General features: G+C 39.6%; 1 pseudogene; it reads right to left on the bottom strand.

The window, feature by feature from the left end:
• Positions 1 to 620: 620 nt before the first annotated feature.
• The window catches only part of LOC101566456, a 14,530-nt pseudogene continuing 9,612 nt past the window's right edge, over positions 621 to 5,538 (bottom strand).

Below are 5,538 nucleotides of genomic sequence, written 5' to 3'. Positions count from 1 at the left end.
TCATGGTACCTGGCTCCTCGGGTCCAAGTTAAATCTAAACATGTTCAAACATTATAAAAAATTTTCATCCCAATCCTCCCAATTTCAATAATGACAAGTCCCAAAAAGAAGGCTAGCCACCGGAAGCAGCGGGTGAGGCCAATCAGATGTGGATGTAGCCTGCTCAGCTAAATCTGCTACAATGTCTGCTCCAGTGGAAGAACCTTGGTAGCTGTCTCCTGCCCCATATCCCCAAGAAAGGAACATGCATCATCCTTTAAAGACAAAATAAGACACAATATTATCATATTAGTACCCTTAACAAGTTTCCAAAAGTGTCTAGAATAATCTAGGAAAGCAAATATATATAGAAGTAAAAAACTGACCACTCAACTAGAGAAGTCACAATTATAATACAGCTAACCTGAGATAATCAGTTACTTAAGCTAGCACCCAAAGTGCCCCCCCTTTTTGTCTTTTCGTTTTACAAACAGCTCTAATATTGAAAAACAGTGCCAGAAATCCAAATCAGATTCAAGGCCATGGATGAAATTCTACAGGGACATGGGGAGCCGGATTTCACAGGACAGCGGACACTACTCTAGTCACACGTGCTTGCAGCAGGAGACACAACACGGGTCTCAATAGAGGCTGGTCTTTCCCATGATGCGCAGGAACTCCTACTCATTGGCCTCGCCATCTCCATCTCAGTCGGCTTCATCGATCATCTCCTGGAGCTCCTCATTGGTCAGGTTCTCGCCCAGCTCCTCGGCCATGCATTTCAGATTTCTGAACAATATTGTCCTGGTTTCATCATCATCGAAGAGCCTGAAAGCTTTCAGGATTTCTTCCTTGGTATCTTTCTCAGACATTTTCTGAGTCATCAAGGTGAGAAAGTCATTGAAGTTCACTTTGCCTGTCCCCTCCTTATCAATTTTGCGTATCATTTTCTTGATTTCTTCTTTCTTGGGTTCAAAGCCCAGGGCTCTCAGTGCCACCTTTAGTTCCTTTACATCGATGGTCCCAGTCCCACCTGCATCAAAGAGAACAAAGGCTTCCCAGTTTCCTGTTTCTGCTCTTCAGTCAGCTCCAGTTTAGGTCACACCCTTTTTCTCAGAGCACTTGACACCATGTTTACCTTTTTAAAATTGGAGGCGTTTGCAGCCGGTCTCCAGGGCTGTTGTTAAGGTACATTTTTTTTTTTTTTTTGGTCCTTTTGCAACAGAGTCTCACTTTGCAGTTAACCCAGGCTGATGTTGAACTTGCAATGATCCAAGTGGTGGGATTATAGGCATCCGCCACCATGTGTGGCTTTCAAGCCCCATTAAAATAACCATTTAAATTATACTGAAAAAAATACAGTAAGAAGGAAAAATTAAAAATGAGTAATATTAATATAGAAATTAAAAATGCTAAAGTAAAATTCAAAAATTACACAATTTAATAATATAATGTCTGGCATAAAAATATACTGGATGGGCTTAAGGACTGATGGGGACAAAAATAAGAAGGAATTGCTGAATTTGAAAGTACATCAGTAAAAGTTATCAAAATGCCAAATAATAGAGGAGGAAAAATACTGAAAAGAATGCCACTGTCAGTGGAAGTAGGAGAAAATAGCAAGAAGCACAACATGAATAATTTGTGTCTCATACTCAGAAAAGTGAAAGAGAATGAAATAGACTTTTCTTTCTTCTTCTTCTTCTTCCCCTTCCTCCTCCTTTTCTTCCTCTTCCCTTTCCTCTTCTGCTTCCCCTTCTTCTTCTTCTTTGTTTTCATCATCTTTTTTTTTTTTTCATCTTTTTCTTCTTCATCCCCAGTGCTGAGATTGCGGGCATGTGCCGCCATGTGGGGACTTGGTGACTGGCTCAGCACACCCAGGTTCAAGGCTGGCCTGGCATGTGGTGCCAGGGTTCTGGGGATCTGGCAACTGAACCCCGGTCCCTGTGCTTCTATAAGCAGGTGCTTAGTCTGCTGAGCTAGCTTAACGGCCTGGATTTTTTCTTTAACACATGATTTTTTTTCCTCTAAATTTGAGATCCATTCCTCCAAGGATTTAACACATAAAAGTCAATTGAAAACACCCATTTTAATTGAATAGTTGAAAATAAGAAGTAAAGAAAAAATTGCTACCAAAAAGAAGTACATCAATAAATAATTAGACTGAAAAAAACTCTACTATATACAGGTGAATATCAGTAAGAATACAGCTAGTCCCCATCAAAAGAAAGCAAAAAAAAAAAAAAAAAAAAAAAAAAAAAAAAAAAAAAAAAAAAAAGCAAGGGAAGGAAACACAAAATTGCTGAAGGCAAAATAGTCAATATCCAATTTTTATGTAGAGAAAGTACATTTTACATTCACTGAATACTGAGGTATAGTATCTAGATAGAACTAAGAAGGTCTAGTGCAGTAATCAAAGTAAGGTGCATGTAGATAACAATAACACACGTATTTCAAAAAGCAAAAAAAAGAAGGATTTTAATATTTTTGCCATAAAATGTAAATGTTTGAGAAGACAGATGCATTTATATTGATTAAAATACTATACAATACATATATGTATCAACATGTCCTATGGTAATCCTTAAATATGTACAGTTTTATGTCTCATTCAAAATAAGTTCAAGTTGAAGCATATATTTCAGAAATAAAGTCATTTTACATAAATGAAAGTCATAAAGTCATTTTCAGAGGATTTGTATCAAGGAGAACTATACTGTATGGAATGCTGAAGGAAAATTTTCAGGCTTAAAGAAAAAGAAGAAGGGCTGGCCAGATAGCTCAGTGGACTAAAGTGCCTGCTGAGGCAGACACAGGGAGCAGAGTTCGATCCCCAGTGTTCTGTGCTGGCCCCCAACGTGTGCTGAGATGGTGATTGAGACTGGGCGCGCTGGTGTGCATTTGTAATCCCAGCACTTGGGAGGCTGAAAACAGGAGAATCATTGCAAGTCTTATCTATGTAGCAAGACACTATATATCCTGTAGACCCTGTACCAAATACATTAAAAAAGAGAGAGAGAAATAAAAAGAAAAACAAAGAAGAGAAACCTCCAGAAAAGTAGCTAATGAATTTCATGTGTTAATATTGAGTGATTTTATCCCTTTTAAAAATTCATTTTGAAGAAAATTAACTATTTAAAGAAATAAACTATTTAGAAGAAATTTGACAGCAGAACAAAAGTGCCGTGCATTTTACTTGTACGGAGTCGCAAAGCTTTGCTTTCCTGTGGCATTTTGTCTGCACTGTTGGCTGTCAGCTGTGTAGTGCTCTGACGGGCGCATGATGTGCACCTCAAATGCCCAGTGTCAAAGGCTGGTTTCAAGCTTGAGGTTTGGGGAGGTGGGAGAGACTTAGAGAGCTGGGTCCTGGTGGGAGGCCTGAGCTCTCCAGGACATGGCCTCCAAGGAAATATTGACAACCCAGCCCTTGGCACTTTCTCTCATTTGCTCTGAGGCCTGAGTTGAGAGGTTTTGTTCTGCCACCCATTCCCATGTCAGTGTGCTGTGGCACTCAGCGTAATGGGGCCAGCTGATTATGGACTGGAACTTGTTAAGCCAAAACACCATTTTTTCTGTATGAGATGATTGTCTCATGTACTTGTTTTGGTAATAGAAAGCTAACACAGAAAATTAATACAAATCTGTAGCCTTCACATCTGCTATATATACCTGATAATGAGGACCAGCCTTTGGGATTGGTTTGCAAGGGGATGTGGAAGAAGTGGACAAGAGGAAAACGCAAATGCTGTAAACAGAGATGACAAGGCAGTTCATAGGGGGAAAAAGAAGAGAACGTTGGCAGACACAGAGACAACAGAGAGCAGCTTAATGAGATCTCAGATGCAGATGGGAATCCTATTGGACAATGGACTATAGGCCATACTTGCTACATTTTTGCCAAAAGTTTGTAAGCATTTTGTTTACATGTATTTTGAAACTTTGTTGGAGGCTAAATTGAAAGCGTATGGATTCTTCTAATGGCAGAGGACATTTTAAGGCAGCAAAGCATTGAGACTATTGTGTGGAAGATACTAGCAGCTTGACACTAGTGGATGACACTAGTGGTTCTGTAGGATATAAACTAAACATAATTTGCATTGCGAGATAGAGAAGAGATTGGGAGAGACAGAAGGGACACAATAATGTAGATAGACCTGGAAGGTCTATCAAAAGCTTCAACTGTTAAAAGGCTGATCCTCAGTATGACAATATTGGAAAATGGTGGGAATCATGAAGAAAATGTGGCTAATGTTGGTTAGGTCATGGGTGTGGGGTCCTGAAGGGAATTTATGGAATGCTGCTCCCCTTCTTCTCCTCTTTTTTTTTTTTTTTTTCCTTCAGCTGCCATAAAGCAAACAGCTTTCTCTGCCATGTACTCCATGCCTGATAACAGTCTTCACTACAGGGTCAAAATCAAAAAGTGAATTCCCAAGGACTGGAACCTATAAAAGCATAAGTCAAAATAAACCTTTCTCTTTGAGTTGATTATATCACAGATTTTGGTACAGTAACCAACAGCTGACTATATAACACACCATCTATTGAAGAGAATATTTTTCCCTCTTGTGTGTTCTTGTTGTCTTTGTTAAAAATTTTCTTGCCTTAGGTACTTTTTGGTGACTGGACACAATACATAACACCCATAACTCAATGAAGAGGAAGTTTATGCTGGTTCATATTTCAGAAGCTTCACTTTACATTTGGCAGGCTGATGCACAGAAAGTTATGGCGAAAGGGACTGGATGATGGACAGATGCTCACATCAGGATGGCCAGGAAAGAGAGAGGAGAGGGCACTGGGGATGGACACTGTTATTGCCTGTGTCTAGGTTTCCTCACAAAGCCTCATGTAGTTATGGGGCAGATTTGTACAGTTTGTGATTAATTCATTATCCTCTGCTGGGATTATAGGTATAAGAGCTGCTCCAATTTTGGGTGTGAGTCTACACCCACCCTGGGGTGCATAGCCTGAATGCAACATAAGGAAGGCAGACAGGCTTGCTCTCTGCTGCTGCTGCTACCTCTGCTCCTCCTTTTTGCTCTTGCTGTTTTCCATTGCCATGAACTGCTGTCATCTTCCACGTGCCACTCTGCCTTGGAGCCAGCCGAAAATGGACTGAATCATTCACTAAGTGTCAGCTAAACAAATCTTTCCTTCCTTAGTTTTGGGCATCAGGTATTTTGCCCTAGCAACAATGAGAAGTAACTGAGACAGAGACAAACCCTTGCAATCTGATCATCAATGCCTCTTCTGACAAGACCCTACCACTCTTTTAGCAGAAAACCAACTACATCCCTACCATGATTCAGTCATCTTCAGAAGTCCCACCTAGGAGCATGTGAAGTTTTTAGGTGAAATTTGTGACCTAAACAAGAGCAATGACAATTTATTTCTGGACTTTTTGTTGGTCTGTGTGTCTGTTTTAGTGCCACTAGCATAACATTTGGTTGATTTTTGTACATAATTTGAAATCAGAATTTGTGGTGCTTTTTTTCTTCAATATTTCTTGGAATATTTAGAAAACATTGTAGTCTCAATTTAATTTAAAATTATTTTTGG

This window comes from Octodon degus, unplaced genomic scaffold (genome assembly GCF_000260255.1).
Source record: "Octodon degus isolate 3935 unplaced genomic scaffold, OctDeg1.0 scaffold00099, whole genome shotgun sequence".
Taxonomy (NCBI): Eukaryota; Metazoa; Chordata; class Mammalia; order Rodentia; family Octodontidae; genus Octodon; species Octodon degus.
This window is presented reverse-complemented; position numbering and strand designations above follow the sequence as displayed.